Here is a 20,771-nt window from a genome sequence, read left to right on the forward strand (position 1 = left end):
AGAGAGATGAAGTAAGCTGCCTCAGGTGCCACTGCTGGTAAGTGGTGGAAGAAAAGGCCTGGATCTCAGTCCCCAGAAGGCACCATGAGCTGTGACTTCGGGGTCCCAGCCCCTTGCCACTGAAATGTGGGTGGCTTCCAGGATAACCCTGGAGGAGGGCCCACAGCCTGTCTGGCTGACATTCTGACCAAATGACAGCAGAAGCTTGGTAAAAGCTAGCATTCGTATGGCTATGAGCCGCGAGCCCCCAAATGCCAAGGCCCACAAGGTTGTCTGCCTTCTTGGCTGTCAGGGCCTTGCTGTAAACTCGAAGCTGGGATGAATATGCAGGAGTGTATCTGTCAGGCGCTCAAGAGTGATGTTTTTAGGTTGATGCCTTCATCCTGTCATGCATGTATTCAGGAACCTTCTGTGGCTCCTTCCTCCTACAGGAGCCTAGTCTGGACCCAGTCACTCTCCACCCTCTTCCCTGATGAGTGACTGCATAAAACCTGTCACCAGTCAGCAGTGGAGGTGTGTACTCTGCTCCACCCGGGTATTACTGTGTACATGGTTTATCCTCTCTGAAATGCCAGCTCACATCAAGCATGCCAACAGACATCCATCCTGCCCTTGTAGCTTTAGAAGTTTCTGCCTCTTCCTTGAAGCCCCCCAATGACCAGATAGCACCCTGCCCTCTTCCCGGGCTCCTGCAGCTTCCATCTGTCTATACAGTGTGTTTCCTAATCACCTTCCCAGAGTCCTGGTTTCTGGGCCTGAGATGAAGCTTCTGCTGAGTGGGATACCCCACCCCTCCTGATGAACTCTGATTTTATCTTCTTACACATCAGGTTTAGTGTTGCATTAGTTTTGAAAGGAGGTGCTCTTTCAAAACCACTAGTCTCTTTATAACTTATTGCATACCCAAGAAGTCTTGTGACTTCTTGCTTCACTGCACTGTTGGGTTTTTGGTTTTGTTTTTTAGTTTTTTGTTTTTAAAGATTTTATTTATTTGAGAGAGAACGTGCGAGTGGGCCTGCCATGCAAGATGGAGAGCACGAAGTGGGAGAGGGGCAGAGGCAGAAGGAGAAGCAGACTCCCTGCTGAGCAGAGAGCCCAACCAGGGGGGTGTCCAGATCCCAAGACTCTGAGATCATGACCTGAGCTGAAGGCAGACACTTAGCTGACTGAGCCACCCGGACGCCCCATCAACTATGTTGTTTAAAAAATAATTTGTTATTACTATTTTTTCAAAGATTTTATTTATTTATTTGACAGAGAGAGAGAGAGATCATGAGTAGGCAGAGCAGCACATGGTGGGGGTGGGAGGGTGGGGGTGTGGAGCAGGCTGGCCGCTAAGCAGAGAGCCCAATGCAGGGCTCAATCCCAGGACCCTGAGACCATGACCCGAGCTGAAGGCTGAGTTACCCAGGCGCCCCTAAAAAATAAGTAAGTTCTGCAGCTTCCTTTTTTTCTAATATTGAAAGTAGCAAATGTTTAAGAAAGTTTGGAAAATACAGAAAACTATAAATGAGAGAAGTCTTGCAGTATCTCACCACCTACTTAAAGAATTGTAAACCATACTTTCATCCTTACAGTTTGTTTCAAAGAAAAGAGTACTTGTAATCCCAGCCATAACCACTCATAACATTAAGGGTCTATTTTTCTCTTTCTGGCATTCCTTTAAAAATTGTCTCTTTTAGTGATTTCTAAAAATAGCAATAGGTTCAAAATTCTAAAGAGTGTAACAGTAAAAAGTCCCACTTCCAGCCCTGTTTCAAACCACGCGGTCCAGTTTTGTAATATATATTGTTTATAACATAATTGAGCTCAAACTGTAGGTGCTGTATTTGTAAAAAGCTGTAAAAAGCTGCTGTAGCTTGCTTTATTTATTTATTTTTTAAATGATTTTATTTATTTGACAGAGAAAGAGAGATCACAAGTAGACAGAAGCAGGCAGGGGGCATGGGGGTGGGGGAGTGGGAGGGATGCAGGCTTCCTGTGGAGCAGAGAGCCCCAACAGGGGGCTCGATCCCAGGACCCCGAGATTATGACCTGAGTTGAAGGCAGAGGCTCAACCCACTGAGCCACCTAGGCACCCCTATAGCTTGCTTTTTTGACTTAACAACATCACATTTCCTGCTGTCATTATTAAGATTTATTTTATTTATTTATTTATTTATGTATTTATTTGACAGAGAGAGAGATCACAAGTAGGCAGAGAGGCAGAGAGAGAGGTGGAAGCAGGCTCCCCGCTGAGCAGAGAGCCCGATGTGGGACTCGATCCCAGGACCCTGAGATCATGACCTGAGCCGAAGGCAGAGGCTTAACCCACTGAGCCACACAGGCGTCCCATCCTGCTGTCATTATTAATCGTTTTTGTTATTTGTACATAATACATTGTAAAAACAAAGCATTAAATGTATGAGTAAATTTTGAAAAGTCCGCAGTTGAGCTGACCACTGTTAATTTAGAGGCTGTCATGAGCACACAGTGAAGGCGCACACATGAGTCGTGTCTTTTCACAGTGTCCGCTTTATTCAGTGATGAAGGTTAAATCACAAATCGCAGGTTCACGATTCCAGACTCTGTTGCGGGTCCCCGTGTGATTAAACTTGTCTTCCTACACACACCCAAGACAGGACAGAAGACACGCCACACAGCGAACAAGCTAACAGAGGGGTGCAGGACGTTGAGGAACCAACCACGATGTCAGTCTGAGGGCGCACGGCTGAGATAAGGCCCAGGGCTGGTCTGGTTCAGCCCTTGGCGCTCGCTGCTTCTGATGTCTGAGCAGTGAAGGATCTGGGGTCTGGTTAGAGATCCATCCGCAGAGCCTTCTCAGCAGTTGCCTTTTTTAAGCGGTCAGACATGAAAGGGTTGTGTTTGAAGTCTGACAGTTTGCTGCCCAAATCCTCCCCTTTCTAAAGGGCTTTAATCAGTTTTGGGTCTCTGCAGAACCCCCTCTGGTTCTGTCAGTGATCGGTTCTGGGGTGTCAGCTGACGTAAGTCCCAGGGGTATCTCCTGAACTGCTTGCATAACTGCTTGACATGAGAGACTCCATGTGGCTCTCAACAGAGGCTGTCTCCTTCCAGGCTTTATTCTGTGAGTTTACGTATTCTCTTCAGATTTCCTTGTATATGCTGAGCTGTGTAGATGTCTTACCTACGGGAGATACCTACATAGCACATATGCACTGGATCTGAGACACCGCCTCTCACACGCTGCCTCATTCATTTTTAACTCGTAGAATCTGGAGATTTGTCCACATCCACAGCTAAGCCTGTCTACCTCTTTCTCTTTCTTCCTCCCTTCCTTTCTTTTTTCTTTCCCTTGTTTGTTTTTTAAGTGTCCCCTCTTCCTTTTTAAAGGCAGAATCATGTTCCATTGTATGAAAAACTATAATTTTCCAACCATTGCCCTATGGGCGAACATTTCGGTTTTCAGACATTTATATTTATTCCTTTTGCCACTTTGCACCCGTGAATGAGCGTTTTTTGAGACTAGAGACCCAGAATACAAATTCCTGGGGTAAAGAGTATTAGTTAATTAATTTTTTTTTTGCCAATCGAAATGGTGAGACATGCCATGTCATTTTTAAATTTGTATTTCTTTCCATCCAGCTTTTCCAAGAATATATATATATATATATGTATACACACACACATTTAAATAAAATTTTAGAGTCATTGCATGCATGGCACTCTGTATCTTTTTTTAGTTTTTCACATTAAGTCACATTAAAATGTTCACATTTTTTTTTCTGGGTCATTGTGAAGGACAGTTTGAACTTTTGAAAAAGGCATACTTGGGTTTTGCTGATTGGCTGGCGTCCCTATTATTTCTATAAGCCAAGCAGTTACAGAAGGGCAAGAGAGCAATTAATCCCACAATTAATAACCTAATCTTATACCTAAAAGCCAGCGGTTCACAGAAAAGCAAACAAGCGGTTAGTTATCCTATCTATCTTCTAGGGGAGGGGACTTTCCAGGACAGGGGTCTTTCAATTGCATTGTCTTTAAAAGCTCAGTTTCAGGAGTTCTATCTTACTGAACTATTGCAGATCACCTGGAGAATTTTTTTTTTTTTTTTAGCATTTTACTTATTTATTTGAGAGAGAGCACAAGTGGGGTGAGGGGTAGAAGAAGAAGCGGACTCCCCGCTGAGCAAGGAGCCCGATATGGGGCAATGCGGGAGACTCGATCCCTGGACTCCAGGATGATGACCTGAGCCAAAAGCAGATGCTTAACCAACTGAGGCACCCAGGTGCGCCCACCTGAAATATTCTTTATCTTCATTTATTTATGTCCTTAAATCTCCACTGACCTGGGGAATGACAAGTAATGGAAAAGAAAGGAAAGCAGATCAACACCTTGTGCAGAGGTCTGTCCAATAAAAGAACCAAATTAAAATCCGAATTAGATGTTTGTTGAGGAGCTCATCCATTAGGTGTTTGAGGAAGTGCGGAGGTAAATATCAGCGTGGGCTCTTGTTCTGTAGAGACACTGAAGCCTGTATGTTAAATATGAAGAAGCTTCGCCTGCTTCACGTGTTCCATTGTGGAAAGTGCACGGGCTTGTTTGTCGTTGTTTGGAGGGACAGGTTATGATTCCCCCAGAGTTTTCCACAGCGGGGAGAATATCCAGGAGGCAGTGTGGTGTGAAGGACACCATGTGGAACTGGGAGTCTGGAGAGTTGGCTTCAGGTTCCACCTCTTCCCCAGACTACCCAGTAAACCTGAAGAAAATGTTCAACTTCTTGGTTTCCTGGAGTGTGTGTGGTGAGAATGACCAGGGTTTGAGTGGGTTTGGACAGCCTGGTAGAGGGTGGGCTAGCAGTTAGAGGCCAATTCTAGCGCAATATTAATGAGAAGAGTGAAAATAAGCACCACCTAAAAACAGGAGAGTATCATAAAAAGTAAATATTCGGTTGTTTTTCCCCAGTTCCTGGTACACAGCTCCTAACACCCTGGCAAACTCCAGAGTGTGAAGAACGTCTTTCATATGGTAATACTGTGGGGTGGGGATAAGTGGCTTCCGGATGGCTGCTGGTTGCCTGAAAGGCCAGAGCACGGTTGGAGGATTGGACGTTCAGCCCCACCCTCTGACCTCCAGGGAGGGGAGAGAGGCCAGAGGTTGTTGAAATCAGTCAAGGGTCACTTGTGACTCAGTCTGGAACCTTAAAAAGGGGGGGGCTCTGAACAACAGGGGTTCAGGTTCAGAGGGCTTTCAGACTGGCAGCATGTCAGGGTACTAGGAAGGCAGCATGCCTGGAGAGAGCATGGAAACCCTATGCCCTTGCCCGATGCATTCCTTCCATTGGGCTGTTCCTGAGTTTTAGCCTTTATAATAAATCTACAGTAACAGCAAGTAAAGTGTTTTCCAGTTTTGTGAGCTGTTGGAGCAAATTATCAAAGCAGAAAGGGGTACGCGTTTTTCGAGGAACACCTCCCTCCCCGTCTTTGTAACCAGGTCTGACAAAAGTGGGTAATTTGGGGACCTGGTGCTGGTAACTGACAACTCAAGTAGGGGCAGTCTTTGGGACTGAGCCCTTATGCCCGTGAAGTCTGATACTAACTCAGAGTAGTCAGTGCTGGAATTGAATTGAATTGTAGGACACCCAGCTGGTGTCCACAGAGTTGAAAAATTGGTTGGCTTGAGGAAAAAACACTACACTTTTGGTGTCAGAAGTCTTGTGAATAAAAACAGCTGAGCTGTACGCTACCAGTCTTCAGAAATGTTCTGATACCTAGTCAGCCAGCTCTGGGCCAGGCTTTGTCCAGCACTAGAGACAGGCTTGTGAACAGACCCCGTTGCTTACAGTCAGTCACAGGAGACAGCCAGAATTTCAGCATGATTATTTGATTATGTAAGGATAGCCCTAAGACGTGTCATGAAGGAGGACGGGGTGACTTGAGAGTGTCAGACAGGATCTGAACTAGACGGGAGTTCAAGGGCAGCTCCCTGAGAAAAGGATCTTGGAGCTGGGATCCGAGGGCCAGTCATGAGTTAGCTAGGTGGGAAAGGTGGAGGTGGTGTAGGAAAGAACATTAGAGTTCAAAGCCGATGGCCAAGAAAGAATTCTTGAGATGTCTTTGGTGCAAAAAGATGATTTTATTAAAGCATAGGGACAGGACATGTGGCAGAAAGAGCAGCACTGGGGACATGAGGAATGGCCCATTATATACTTTCAAGTTGGGAGGGGGTTAGGGATAGCATCAATCTCAAAGGACTTTGGAGGTAAGGTTTCCAGGACCTTAGGAGGTCATATACTTGGGGCGTGGTTGCCAACATGTATCTTGGGGAATAGAGATGAAGATTCCGAAAGAATTTTTATATGTTAAAGTGGGCTTACAGAATCCTGGGGCAGTGTGGGGAGAGGAAAGATGGTGGGTTAGGATTGCCTGTTGCCCTTAGCAAAGTGTCAACATCAAGGCAGTTGAGTCCCTAGAAGAATGTCATTCTGCCTGTTTCAAGGACTTGTCAGTGGGCTGTAAGTAGTAAGGAAATTTAATAATTTTTCTTCTGCCTCTGTTTCCCCTGGGACAGAAGAGAGATGGCAACGTGCCTGCTGGGGAAGGCAGAAAGGATGAGTTGCGGGTGGGTGTGGTGAGCCTCTCCCTATTCATTCATGCATTCATCTGTCCGTTCATTCAGTCATCCAACAAACCGTGACTGATCACCTGGTCTGGGCCAAGTACTGTTCTTGGTACTGAGAACAGAAGAGTTAGGAGCAAGACTGACAAAGTCTCAAGCTTTCACTACTGCTGTGTAACAAGTCATTCCCGAATTTGGTGACTTAAAACCACCGTCATTTTACTGTTATCCTTGTGATCTGGAGGTGGACAGGGCCTACTCTTATTTATCACTTGGGTCCCACACAGTTATTCAGGCACTGGCCAGTCTGGAATCACCCAAATGTTCCCTCATTCACATGTCTGAAGCCTCGGACAGTTGGAGCTGCTTGGGCATCCCTGTCTCTGGGTGGCCTCTCATGCGGGATTTCTAGTGTGATCACTTCAGGGCTCCAAAGCAAGAGACCTAAGAAAGACCGAGCCAGGTAGAATCTCATGGTCTCTGAGGTCACACAGCATCATTTCTGTCCCATTCTATTAAGGTAGTCCTGAGGCCTACTCAGGGGACCCAGAACCCCCTCTTGATGGGAGATGGGACAGGAGATTTGTAGATATGCTCTAGAACCACTACACCCTCATGCTTGGCTCTCCCTAGCTTTTCACACTTGGCTTTTTTTTTTTTTTTTAAGATGTATTTATTTAGGGGTGCCTGGGTGGCTCAGTGGGTTAAAGCCTCCGCCTTTGGCTCAGGTCATGATCCCAGGGTCCTGGGATCGAACCCCACATCGGGCTCTCTGCTCAGCAGGAAGCCTGCTTCCCCCATCCCTCTCTGCCTGCTTCTCTGCCTGCTTGTGATCTCTGTCTGTCAAATAAATAAATAAATAAAATCTTAAAAAATACATTTATTTATTTGAAAGAGAGAGAGAAAGTACACACACACACACACACACACACACACGTGTGAGGAGGGGGAGAGAGAGTGAATCTTCAAGCAGACTCCATGCTGAATAGGGAGTCTGACACAGGGCTTGATCTCACAACCCTGAGATCATGACCAAGCTGAGACCAAGAGTCAGACACTTAACCAGTGGGTCACCCAGACGGCCTTCATCCTTTAAACTTTAAACTTTACCTGGCTTTAAACTTACCTGCGTGCCTGAGCTCACCAGAGTCCTCCAGAAGAGATAGTCTTATGGCTTGCGTCCTAGCTCCAGCATGCGCCTTGGGGGTTCCACCTTCCTCCCCTGCCCCAAATAGCTCCAGAAAGGTATAGTTTTCTAATTATCTCTGGCTCCTTCTTGCGGGGAGGGGTGTTGGAGCCCCTCATGGATTGGCACTCCAAGCATTTGCCAAGCTGACTTTCCTCCTCATTGGGTCATTGGAGGACATATGTGGACACAGACACTAGGGCCCCCAGAGCAAGGTACTTTTGTGGGGTTAAGAGATGGCTAGGATGACTGGAGGGCTATGTGTGGGGCTGAGGTACACCTGGACTAATACTGGGGCCTTGGAGGCCATGGGCAGGGTTTGGTCAGCCTCCTAAGGGCATTAGAGGAAACTGCTAAAGGCCCAAAGTTTTGATCATCACCTGCTAGGGAGATTATAGAAGACACTATGATCTCACTTATATGTGGAATCTTAAAATAAAAAAAAAAAAAAATGAGATCATAGATATGGAGAAACAGATAAATGGTTGCCAGGTGGGGATGGGCAAAAAGGGTGAAGGGGGTGAAAAGGTACAAACTTATGGTTATAAAATCATTAAGTCATGAAGATGCTTAGAGTGGGTCTTAAAAGTTCTCATATGAGAAAATAATTGTAACTATGTGTGATGGTGAATGTTAACTATGGTGAGGAACGTTAACTAGACTAATTGTGGTGATCCTTTTGTAATATGTACAAATACCAAATCATTCTATCTTGTGTCTGAAACTAATATAATGTTATATGGAAATTATACCTCAGTGAAAAGACAAGGACAGACCTCTGGGAAGAACAAGATTTTGCACCGTGTTTTTAAAGTAACCAGTTAGAATGATTTCTTTTGCTTATAGAAGACTTTCAGGTGTGTTGCTAATTTCAGAAGAGGAAGCATCAGTCTTAATCTGGTTAAGCACGTTATAATAAGGTCAGTGATTCGGTGGTCTGGGGTTAGTTATCACAGAGTTGGTGGGCAGAGCCGATCTTCTGTAGCCAACAGGGCCCACAACACTGTCAGTGGAACCACCGTCTGCAGCAAACGTTCCTACCATTGTGACGTCCCGCAACACTCAACTGATAGTGCGACAGTCACCGATGAATAGTGGCCAGTGGATAACCTTGGAAGATGACTATTATAGGATAGCTCTTTGCTCTTTTTAGTAGACAAACTCAGAATCTCAAGTTAGAAACTCAATTTTATGAGGACAATACAGAATAAGTATTCATTCATTTAGCTTAAGTTTGTGGAAACTGATGTGTAAACAAAGACTGTGGCCACCTCAGTGCCTGGCATTCTCAGAAGCACGGCTGTGAACAGCTTCTTCCCCCACGTTTCTCATTAAGTACCACTGACCTCGTTTTTTTGTTTTGTTTTTGTTTTTGTTTTTGTTTTAAGAATGCCTAGTGGTTTACAGGTAAGCATGACCCCCTCTTGAAGACTTGAAAGGGCCTACCATCTACCAAGTGACATCTTTGTTTCAAGGTCTCTGCCTCTCTCAGCTTCAAGTTAGGTTTCAAGGTAAGTACCATATTCCCAATGACAGAGTGATTTAAAGATGCAAATAACCAGAACTCTCCTGAAAATGTTGCTTGGTAATAAGTTTATGGGGCTAGCCCCAATCTGTGCATGTGAATATTCCTAGAAAACTCTTGCTCCAAAGCAAAAAGAAATTAAGCATTTTTTGAGCTATTATGACTTGGTGTTTTATATATATTATTTTGCTTAGTACTTATCAAAAGCCTGTATATACAGAGAAGTATTAGGATTTATGTTAAGCTGCTGTAACAAATTCCTAAATTGCAATGGCTTGGCACAATGGATTATTTTTCCTATGTAAAAGCAGTCCAACTTGGCTCCAAGACAGTGGTATTGAGGTGGGGGTTCATGAGGTGGGACCTCTGCTCCATATAGAGATTTGGGGACCCAGGCTACTGGAAACTCAGTCTTCTGTGGTATGCTGCTTCCACATGGGCTTTTTTTCCCCTTTGGATTATTTTATTAACACTGCACATTTTTGTTTCCTCGACATCAAGTTATATCCCATTTTCTTTGCTTTCCAGTTTTATTGAGATATAATTGACATAGAACACTGTACTAAGGCGTGCAACGTAAAGATTTGGCATATGTCTGTATTGTGAAATGATCACCACAAGTTTGGTTAACATCCATCTCCTTACACGCTTACAATATTTTTTCTTGTGATGAAAACTTTCAAGATTTCCTTCCTTTTTTTTTTTTTTTTTAAGATTTTACCTATCTATTTTGACACAGAAAGAGAGAGAGCTTATAACAAACAAGCAAAGGGGAGCAACAGAGAAAGAGGGAGAAGCAGACTGCAAATATAGAGGCAGTGTTACTTCTTGCATTCTCATTTGAATATCATTCATTTCATTATCTTACCTAATTGCTTTGGGTAGGGTTTCTAGTACTATATTGAATAAAAGTGAAAGTGGGCATCCTTATCTTATTCTGGTCTAAGAGGAAAAGCTCTCAGCTTCTCACCGTTGTGTATGATGAATACCATTGACTTTGAGGCATATATTTAATTATGGCTTTAATCTAAGCTGAATCAAAGTTTTGGAGCTTAGAACAGTGTTAGTCCCTGCTTTACTAGAAAGGAGTTTGGACTAATAGCAATTCAGATTCCTTCCCAATCTAAATGTCTGATTCTGTGTGACAGTGCTCTTAGCTCTGTTTTTGTAGAGTTTGCAATTGCAAGTGAGTTTGCACTTTGCAAAATGCAAGTGCAAAGGAACATCCCCCACCACCAAAAAAAAGTTTTGAGAGCTTGAACCAGAGACTCCTTGGATTTCAGGTACATGGAGCATCGCCAGCAAGTAATTACCCACCTTGACCATCTCCTTGAGCAGGAGGGCTCGTTCTGTACTGACACGGAGGCTGCCACCCTCCCACTGAACCATCCAGAAATTTTCTTAAACATATTTTAAGGGCATGGAGTTCTTGCCTTGGGCGCTGGCAGTGATGGTCCACAGGGGACCTGAAACTCTGTGCCTCATCATGAGGGAATCATGGGATGAGCTGGCATTGAGCACCGGGTATGATCAAAGCTTTGTAGGCAAGTGTGCTTCAAGCCAGGAAAGGGCCTCGTTGGGCAAAACACCTTGATTTGTAGCATGCTTCAGTGCCCCCATTCACGTGTCTATCCAGAACAAAACCCTGTTTCTGTGTAGTATTGTTAACCTGGAAAACACAGTTTTTAGAAAGCGAAGGGGGCTGTGGCAAACTGCACTCTCGGGGGGCCTGATTCACATTGCTGGGATCTGCAGACCCTCCGAAGCTCACCTTATTTTTTGTCTATAAAATTTGGCTTTTACCATGCAAACCTTTATTGTACATATGTATTTCTCATTTTACAGCCCTTCACGTTGAATGTTTTATGCTTTCCTTGACACCGTAACAAACGTTTAAAGGAAGTTTTTTTTTTTTTTTTTCAAAGATTTTACTTTTTGATGCACAGAGAGAGAGAGAGAGAGAGAGCATATAGCAGGGGGAGCAGCAGGCAGAGGGAGAAGGAGAAACAGGCCCACCAAGCAGGGAGCCCGATGTGGGGCGCAATCCCAGGACCCTGGGGTGCCAGGGTGGCTCAGTGGGTTAAGCCGCTGCCTTCGGCTCAGGTCATGATCTCAGGGTCCTGGGATCAAGTCCTGCATCAGGTTCTCTACTCAGCAAGGAGCCTGCTTCCCTCTCTCTCTCTCTGCCTGCCTCTCTGCCTCCTTGTGATCTCTGCCTGTCAAATAAATAAATAAATAAAATCTTTTTAAAAAAGTCCCAGGACCCTGGAATCATGAGCTGAACTGAAGGCAGACACTTAATGACTGAGCCACCCAGGTGTCCTTCAAATAAAATATTTAAAAAAAGGAAATGTATCTGGCTTTTGTTTGTTTGTTTTATAAAGATTTTGTTTATTTATTAGAATGAGCAGGGGGAGGGGCAGAGAGAGGGAAGCAGACTCCTCCACTGAGCAGAGAGGGGCTCAGTCCCAGAACCGTGGGATCATGACCTGAGCCAAAGGCAGGGGCTTAACTCACGGAGCCACCCAGGCACCCCTGTAACAGACTTTTTATTGACACAGTTTGCTTGCAAAATAAATAAATCAGGTATATTTGGGGGCACTTGCGTGGCTCAGTGAGTTAAAGCCTCTGCCTTCGGCTCAGGTCATAATCCCCGGGTCCTGGGATCGAGCCCTGCATCAGGCTCTGTGCTCATCGGGGAACCTGCCTCTCTTCTGATCTCTGTCTGCCTTCCTCTCTGCCTACTTGTGATCTCTGTCTATCAAATAAATAAATAAAATCTTAAAAAAAAAAAAAAAGAATCAGCTGTATTTTTTAAGTGGCTTTGTGATGAGTAAATCTTGCCAACTGCATGTTCTCCCTTTTCTTTGTTGAGGTACTTAAAGCCGCTCTTGACATTCTGAGTCAGAGTAAGCCAATTTCAGATGTCGCTACCGCTACAACTTTAAGAAGGAGCAAAGTGGTGAATCTGGATGCAACCCAGGCCTCTCCCACAGTGTCGGAAAGAAACCACTAAGAAGTACGTAAGATTGGAGATCCTGGCTTGACAAATTAGTTATTTCAGTTTTTTCCGGTCCTGAGAAGTGATCAGACCCCTTGACAAGTTTATCCTTTGTAGAGCTCGGGAAAAAACCTCAAAGGAGAGAGTGGCAGGAAAGTAGAGTTCAGAAGTGGGGGGGGGTGGGGTCTTTAATATTTCAGGGATAAAAAGTACTAAATCTGTAGATTATCTGCCTAGATCCTTTCTGGAAAGAAATGGTAGGTAAATAATTCATGTTGCATATTTAAATACATAAAATATGGAACAAATGGTCTTGTTGGTAGGACACATGCCTCGTGAGGGTGCCTCTCTGCTGTTTGTCACTGTGGAATTCTACCTGAGTGAACCAACACTGGTGTTTCTTAAACATAGAATTAGGACTGTATGTGCTTTGATTGCTAGATCTGAAAAGTGCTGGTACTGTCATTATTTTTTAGAATAATCGTGTGTGTTGTCAAATCTCCAGTTGTGGGTTCTTGCAGACACCCACTCACTCCCTTGTTTGTAACATAACTCTGATTCTGTGCAGGCCTCCACCGTCTCCCTTCCTCCATGGACCTCTGCCAGGAAGGAGGTGATACCCAGTTGGTTTCACTCCATCATGGTGGTCCATTCCCAGTGCCCGTGATGAGCTTGCGCATAGGCTCGTGACACCGTCCTGCCAGTTAGCCGTTAGGGGAGGTCTGCTGGAGGGTTTCTGGGAAGGCCTTCCTTGCTGCCAGCAAGCATGTGCAGGATTGTCCCTTTCCCATCTGCAGATTGCCAAAGGTGACGTGATGCCCAAGAACATGGCCACCATCTTACATCCCTGAGGGGAAGTCATCCTAGCGATGGGACAAGGACAGGATGGCAGAGTCCAGAGATGGAAGGGTGCTGGCTTCCTGATGATGCTTCTGGGGCCCTGAATTAACTAACCTTGGAGCCGCCCTTCCTCACACTCTGACTCCTCATATGAGAATATGACTGAGTCTCTTTGTGTTCAAGAGGGTTTCTGTTACCTGCAGCCAAGCCATCTTCACAGATAAATAAATAGTTTAAGATAAAAGAAAAAATAAAGCTCAAAAAGAACTGAACCGTGACTAATCTCTATCATATCTAAGGTGACATTTTAGAGTATGTGATGAGGTTTTCCTGCCTAGTGCAGTTTGTCATGATTGGCTTATGTTTATTCATCATTGCCTCCAGAGGCAGCCGTCATGAGGAGGACTGATGTCATCTAGTGCTCCTGGCAGGTTCTAGTGAGGATATGGGTTTGACTTCTTTAACAGAAGTGAAATAACAATGATTTTTTTTTTTTAAGATTTTATTTATTTGTCAGAGAGAGAGAGGGAGAGAGAGCGAGCACAGGCAGACAGAGTGGCAGGCAGAGGGAGAAGCAGGCTCCCTGCCGAGCAAGGAGCCCGATGTGGGACTCGATCCCAGGACACTGGGATCATGACCTGAGCGGAAGGCAGCTGCTCAACCAACTGAGCCGCCCAGGCGTCCCGAAATAACAATGATTTTAAAAGGTTGTGAGATTGTTTTTTCTCTCCCAAAACAGTTTGGGCTGGTAGACAGTCAAGGAAATGGGTAGTCTGCCCCATGAGGCCATCCAGGGTTCTTCTCTGATATGCACTAGGATGTTGTCTCCATGGGTGTCAAGAAAGCTGGCTTAGCTCCCCACCAGCGATTTAGAGCATGGGAAACGGCAAAGGAGGAAGGTCAGAATGAGATGGGGCAGATAGCCTCCTTTTGACCCAGAATTGCTTCTAATACTTTCAATCACAACTCATTGGCCCAGATTTGATCATATGGCAACTGCTGGTTGCAAGGGACTCTGGAGAATATCCTCTCTAGCTGGGTGGCCGTGTATCCAGCTAAAACCTAGAGGATTCCCTTAGGAATCAAAAAGAGCAAATAGACACGGGCAGACAGAGATATCTGCCACATAGTGTGTCCTCTGCAGGAGAGAGGCAGCACGGGACAAGGAGCACAGGCTGGGTGCCTCTCTGATTGTGAAGCAAGGATTTGAGTCACAAGAGCCAGTCTTCTGGAGCAGCCTGGAGCCTTTGCCAGTTCTCACCTGCTCTGGCCTCTCTTCTGGTCAATCAGAAGACTTGAATCAGGTGATATTTAAAACCTCTCTCAACTCTGACCTTCTCTGGCAGGGTCCCACAGGCATGCTGCTTCTCGAGTGGGGGCAGAGATGAAGGGGAAGCAGTACCTCATATGTGGGTCGTGAGTATTAAAACCATGAGAGAAGTCACTTTTAGAAGCCAGGTACTGTGCTGGGTCCCGTACACCTGCTAACCTCACTAACCCTAACCCAACATGTGACGTGGAGCCTGTGGTTGTCCCCATTTCATAGATGGGGAAACTGTGGCTCCTTAAGGGTTTAAGAAAGGCTTGAGCCCCAGCCAACGGATCCCTGAGCCCACATGCTTAACTGCGTATTGTGGGAAGGGCTGGGACATGACGTGGGATTTGTGGGGTATGGCCTGATCATAGTGAACCGTGCAAGGAGGGTCAAAGAGCTTTGGGCTTGATGCTAGCCTTTATCCAGGGCCAGTTTGGGGATCGATCTGTAGCATTGGATGGCCCCCCACACTATTACCCCAGAGCCAGGAGATGGCTACTGCCACTTCTGTCACATCGAGGCAGGACATTGTCATGGGTTACATCACCTTTTCACTACCCCCGGGGAGAAGACAGGCTGTTCTTTAGGAAAGAGTACCCTGGTGAGAAAGGAGCCCTGGGACGGTCAGCCATGGGGCAATGTACAGAATGTTCAAGGGGAGACACACCAGGTACTCTATTGACATCCTTTCAGCTGTTGCCCCTGTGCAAGGAGCACAGAGGCCTCTGGCCTGCTCCTGTCCTCCCAAAAGAGGCTGGGGCTGGGAAGACACAGAATCCTTGCTCTAGAAAATGAGGGTCATTTTCAGGAAGTCGGCCTGTCCCTTAAGCTGGCACTGATTGGTGGCAGGGATCCTGGGATGACATCCTCCTGCTCCAACTTGGAAGTCAGTGGCTCTGTGCCCAGAGGGGGCTCCAGGGAGGGAGTAGGCATCAGTGCATGTATTTTCTGGTGCGCTTGGTGATAGGCCTCCTTGGGGTCATCAGGGAGGTTGGCCCGGGCAGAGGGAGTGAGACCCTTGCCCCTGGGTAGCTAGCTTTTCCCCGGGCACAGCAGCCCACTTCTCTTCTGTGACTCCTGACACAAACGAGGCCCCCCCACCTTCCTCATTACCCCTCAGCAGTCAATACAGTCTCACTTGGTGCTGTCTCTTTGGTTCATTCTGTTTTCCTAAAATGCAATTATAAATACACCAGCTCCAATCTGCTCTTCAAGGCTGAGCTCTAGCTGAGCCTCTTCAAGCCTCTCTCTCTGGGCCTAGGTGTGTCTCCTCCCCATCCCGCTCCTGCTTTTTGTGCCTCATGGCACTGCTTTCATGTGGTGTAATGGTCCTTTCATTCGTGGTCCCACTGACCAGACTGTGAGCGTCCTTTTTTTATTTTTTTTAACTTTTACTTTCAAACATTCATGAGAGCAGAGAGGATCATACAAGACATCCTCAAGAATCCATCAACCAGTTGTCAGTTTTGCCAGCAGTTGTCAGCCTTTTGCTACTCTCAATTTATTAATTCCCCTTCCTGCCCCCCCCCGCTGAATATTTTATAGCATTTTCTAGATCTTGTGTCATTCTCCCATATATACTTTTGAACATTTCAGCTGTGAGCTCCAAGATGGCGGAACTGCATCCTGAATCCTGTGTTCTGTGCGCGCTCAGTGTGGATGATGCCCGACACATACTGATCTTAAGAAAAGAAATAATGTTTTTTCTTTAATTTTATTTATTTATTTGACAGAGATCACAAGTAGGCAGAGAGGCAGGCAGAGAGAGAGAGAGGAGGAAGCAGGCTCCCTGCTGAACAGAAAGCCTGATGCGGGGCTCGATCCCAGGACCCTGAAATTATGACCTGAGCCGAAGGCAGAGGCTTAACCCACTGAGCCACCCAGGTGCCCCAGAAATAATGTTGTTAGAATCTACTGACTGACTAGGGCTGTGAATTGGTTTCAGCCTTTAGAAGTGAGCATGCGTCCTAGCTGGAATTTGAGTAACTGGAATGTGTGTAACTGCTAGGAACCCACAGCCTTCTTAGTGTCTGCCCTGCTGCCTGGGGGTTTCTAGGAGGTTCTGAAATCTGTCCATCAGTCCTCAGACTTTTAAGGTTGGTTTATTTTGAGACAAGCATCTTTGATTTTGCAATTAAACTCTACGTTGAGGTGACATTGGATAGAGAGGACTGTAAAAAAGCTACGTTGTAGCTTTTACCTTTGCTTAGTTCATATTTAGTTCACAATTATAGCCTTGGGGTTTTTAAAAAAATTATAATAACATATTTACTTAGGCCAAGGTGATTAAGACCCAAAAAATCAAAGTATAGAATACATCTTAAGTGTTTTCTTTAATAACATCTTTCTATTCCTGGTAATGGCATTTTAACTACACAAGTAAGAGATAATTAAATACATATTTTTCTTCTAAGCAGTTGTGGTCACGTTTAGAACCCTAAATTCTATATACTTTGAAGGAGACCCTGAGACTAGAGTCATTGGACATGGCATTTCCCACTCTTATGAGGTAAAAATTAGGCCAGGCCTTGGGCTTTTGGAAATCTTTGGGGGTAGAATGTCGTTTATAAAAATGCCTTTAACATGTTCCCTTTTCCTCTTAATTCAGAAATGATACTTACCATAATGGGAAGAACCTATCAACTAGTCCTTTATCAAAATTGTATTCTTAAATATTTCCTTTCACCACTCAAATCTACTGTAAAGTTAAAGTTGGCTGGGTTTTCTGTTTGTTTTATTTTTTACTGTTTCATCAGGAATTCAGAGTAATAATTCTATTTCTGGATTTAAGATATTTTTACTGTGTGGGTTTAGCTCTGGGACTAAGGCTGTGCCCAGTAGACATCTGATGAGTACCAGTTCAGCCTGGAACTTAAAACAGTTGTTTCTACAGTTGTATTATAGGAGTTGGATTGGGTTGTGATGCCATATTGTGTCTAGAGCACCTTTTCTTTGGAAGGTGGTGGACCTTGAGAGATGTCAGAGGACAAGGAGATGTGAGTGCCATGCTGAAGTAGGCCTTAGTCCCAGCCTCTCATCCAGCGGCTGTCGCAGTGACTTCCCACACACATCATTTTCTGGGCTGTGAGGGAGGAGGCTCTGGGGCTTCTGCTGTGGACCCAGAGACCTTGAGTCTCTGGCTGTCACTTGGCATGACTTGGACAAGTGTGATAGAGTGTCTGGAGGAGCGTGCGCACAGAGTCCCCATGGAAGGAAGTTGCGGGACGATCCCTGGAGGGAACCCACAACTACATGACTTCTTGAATGCTGCACGAGAATGGACTCTGTGGAGACTAGGCCAGAGCTCGGGCCATAGAGACAGAGCCCATTGGCTGGTAATCCTCGTTTTCTTAGGATGGGGCCTGACAGAAACTGACACAGATGTTCCAGGCTGGAAAAACCTGTCACGGTGGCTGGGGCCACCACAGATGAGTCAGCCAAGGGAAGACTTGCCATGCTGGGGGAGGCAGGAACGAGGCTGTAAACGTGGCTTCCTGCCCCAACGGCTGGGGCTGGCAAGTAGAAACATGGCCAGTGGCCAGGATTTGGAAGAGGAATCAAAACGTGGGGAAGAAGCAGTAGCCTGGGGGAAAGGGCAAGTCTTTGTGTTTAGATGATGGTGCAGGGATCTGTATGATTCCTCCAGAGCTGGGCAAGCACAGTGCATGCCTGCTGCCTCTGTGGTTTTCTCCCCGGCCTTCCTGCTCTCTCATACGCTGCTTCCCACTCTCGTTTAAAGATCGAGAGATCAAGACCCTGGGCTCAGACAAATGAAGTTAGTTAGTTGTCAGAGGGGCACACAGAAACTAAGCAGCAGAGCAGGGAGCTGGCCCAGATCTGTCGGCCTCTGGAGCTGCCTCTTAGTCACCATGTCAGGGCTCCTCTCCATCTCTCGCAGTGAGGTGTCTCTGCTAAAGACTTCTTTTCTCTGACAGGTGCACCCCACGTCCCACCGTGGGACCTACTCTTGGGCGCTCACACACACCCATTGGGATCCTAGCTCCAGCTGCAAACACAAATGTCTTCAAATCCATGTGTATTTTAAATACCATGTTTATTTAGCCATTAAGAAAAAAAAATGTAAGAACAAAGCATGACCTTTCTTTCCAAGTTTTCTAGGAAAATAGGCTCCAGAAGAAAGCATGTGTATGTGTTTCCTGGGGCCTGAGGTCACCACCCACTCCAGGCTGTGAGTGCAGCTCCAGGGCTGTGATCACACCAGGTCCGTCCCTAGCACAAGTGGAAATAATGAGACTCTGACCACATCCCTGCCATTTGGTGTTTGGTGGTACCAAAGCAGGGCCAGAAAGTGGAGGGTGCAGAAATCCTGAGAGTATTAAGGGGAAAAGGTTGGGTGTTCCCAGACTGAAGCCCGTGTCAGATGAAAAACTACAGATGTATAGAGATGTCAGTAGCCCAAAAACTAGAAGCAGTCAGGCAGGCACACGGTCCCCGCCATCTGGTTAACCCAACACATCCCCAGTATTTTAAATCTGGAGCTAAATATAGCTCTTTTCCAGAAAAGCACTCAGCTTATTAAGGAACGTAGAAAAGTAGAGCTTTGCCTCTGCTTTCTGCATAGGGTGGTATGGAGCTCCAGACCCTGACTTAGGAATTCCTAGTAAAGATGTAAGCCACTTCCACTTTGTTATATCAGTTAGCTTTCATTTTGTAGCAAGCTTCTAAAACTTACTGGCTTAAAACAGCAACCATTACACTTGCTTGTGATCTGTGGGTTGGCCACGTAGTTCTTCTAAGTCTGGGCTGACTTTCCTGGTCCCCATCTGCTGGTGGCGTGGCCGGGCTGGAACAGTCTGGGATGGCCTTGCTCACACGTGTGGTGATGGGCAGACTGGCTAACGAGAGCCTCAGCAGGGGCTGCTTGCTTTGGCTCCGTGTGGTCTCCCATCCTTCGCCAGCTAGCTTGGGTGTCTTCCCATGGTGGTCTCAGTGTTCCAGAAGCAGCAAAGGAGGACAGGCCCCAATGCATAAGTATTTTTCAAGCCTCTGCTCAGCTACTGTTGTCCCCATAAGACAAAAAGTCAATACCTTGTCCAAACTTAGAGTCCATGTGGGAGGAAACTACACAGGTTCTGGATACAGAAAGACTACAGATCCGCCATGCTATAAGCCTGAAGTCTAACTCAGTAAGTAGTAGTTGTTTCTACCCCCACAGAAGATGACCCTGAACAGTCTTGTGGTTCATCCTTGTATAAAAAGGCAGTGTCGGCTAAAACCACAGGCAGAGAACATGGTCGTTGTTCTGGTGGTCTCACCTGCCAGTAAGTGTGGTGGAAAATCCCCCAAGAGGCCGGAGGCAGGAGGCAGTTGAGGAGCCAGACGAGAAGAAAGATCGTCACCTCCCAAACCCAAACACAGAGCAACCAAGTGGCAGGTCTGGTCTCTGACATACTGAAGCAAAAGACACCACTGGGCTTAGAAGTCAGAGGTGGGTGACTTCCCAAAGGCAGCAAGATTGTTTCCCACGCCCTGAGGGGGACAGAGGCTGAAGACAGCACTTGAGCTGGAGAGGGAGAGGTGAGCAATAACATGTCAATCTTCAGTATTTGCCTACCTGGAGAAACCTACAAACAGGTGAAGAAACTCTTCCTGTCTCCCAGGAGGAGGGAAGAAGTGGCAAAAAGAACTGAGAGAAGATGAGGAGGAAATAATGCTAGTAACAACTGTTGTCTTTTGAATGTCTGTCGTATGCTAGGGATGGTACGTAGACTTTTAGTCCTCACAGCCTCCTGCGGTGACTAGCTCCAATTTACAGATGAGGAAACTGAGTCTCAATGAGGTTAAGGAACTGGACCTATGTCACTGAGCTCAATGTTCTGGCCCAGGCCTGTCTGCTTCCATAGGGCTGCTCCTGTCTTTTCCCCACCATGCTGCTGATGTGGTCCGCAAGAAAGCATCTTCAGGTAGCAAGGACTGCAGAGCCCTCCTAACAGGAGAGTTCTCAAAGACCCAAAAAGCCATCTCCCAGGTAGGAACACTGAAAAATGTTCATGATAAAGGAAAAGATGGCAGCCTCAGATGGTGGCATGGTGACAGAAAGGTGAGGAGGGCATAAAGAAAAAACCCAGCACTTTTTTTCGTCTGGAGTACAGAGATACCCCAAAGGAGGGTCACCTGGGTGGCTCAGTTGGTTAAGCATCTGCCTTCAGCTGAGGGCATGATCCCAGGGTCCTGGATCGAGCCCAGTGTCAGGCTCTTTGCTCAGCAGGGAGCCTACTTCTCCCTCTCCTTTGCCACTCTTCCTGCTTGTGCTTTCTCTCTCTGTCAAATAAATAAAATTTTTAAGAAAGAGAGAGAGATACCCCAA

The 20,771-nt window shown here is 46.0% G+C and overlaps 1 protein-coding gene across 16 annotated transcripts in view; it reads left to right on the forward strand.

Moving 5' to 3' along the window:
* The window catches only part of PXYLP1 (2-phosphoxylose phosphatase 1), a 69,349-nt gene that overhangs the window by 12,373 nt on the left and 36,205 nt on the right, over positions 1–20,771 (forward strand). For 4 of the 16 annotated variants that reach the window (XM_082711945.1, XM_082711946.1, XM_082711943.1 and 1 more), the window contains exons 2-4: positions 9,151–9,273; positions 12,163–12,306; positions 14,273–14,432. The exons of 1 other annotated variant lie outside the window; for it this stretch is intronic. The gene's annotated coding sequence lies outside the window, so the exon portion shown is untranslated. Of the gene's footprint in view, positions 1–9,150; positions 9,274–12,162; positions 12,307–14,272; positions 14,433–14,474; positions 14,545–16,865; positions 16,953–20,771 lie in introns of those variants that run through there. 11 more of the 16 variants (XM_082711942.1, XM_082711940.1, XM_082711944.1 and 8 more) reach the window with 6 other exon arrangements.

This window comes from Mustela nivalis, assembly GCF_964662115.1.
Source record: "Mustela nivalis genome assembly, chromosome: 1".
NCBI lineage: Eukaryota > Metazoa > Chordata > Mammalia > Carnivora > Mustelidae > Mustela > Mustela nivalis.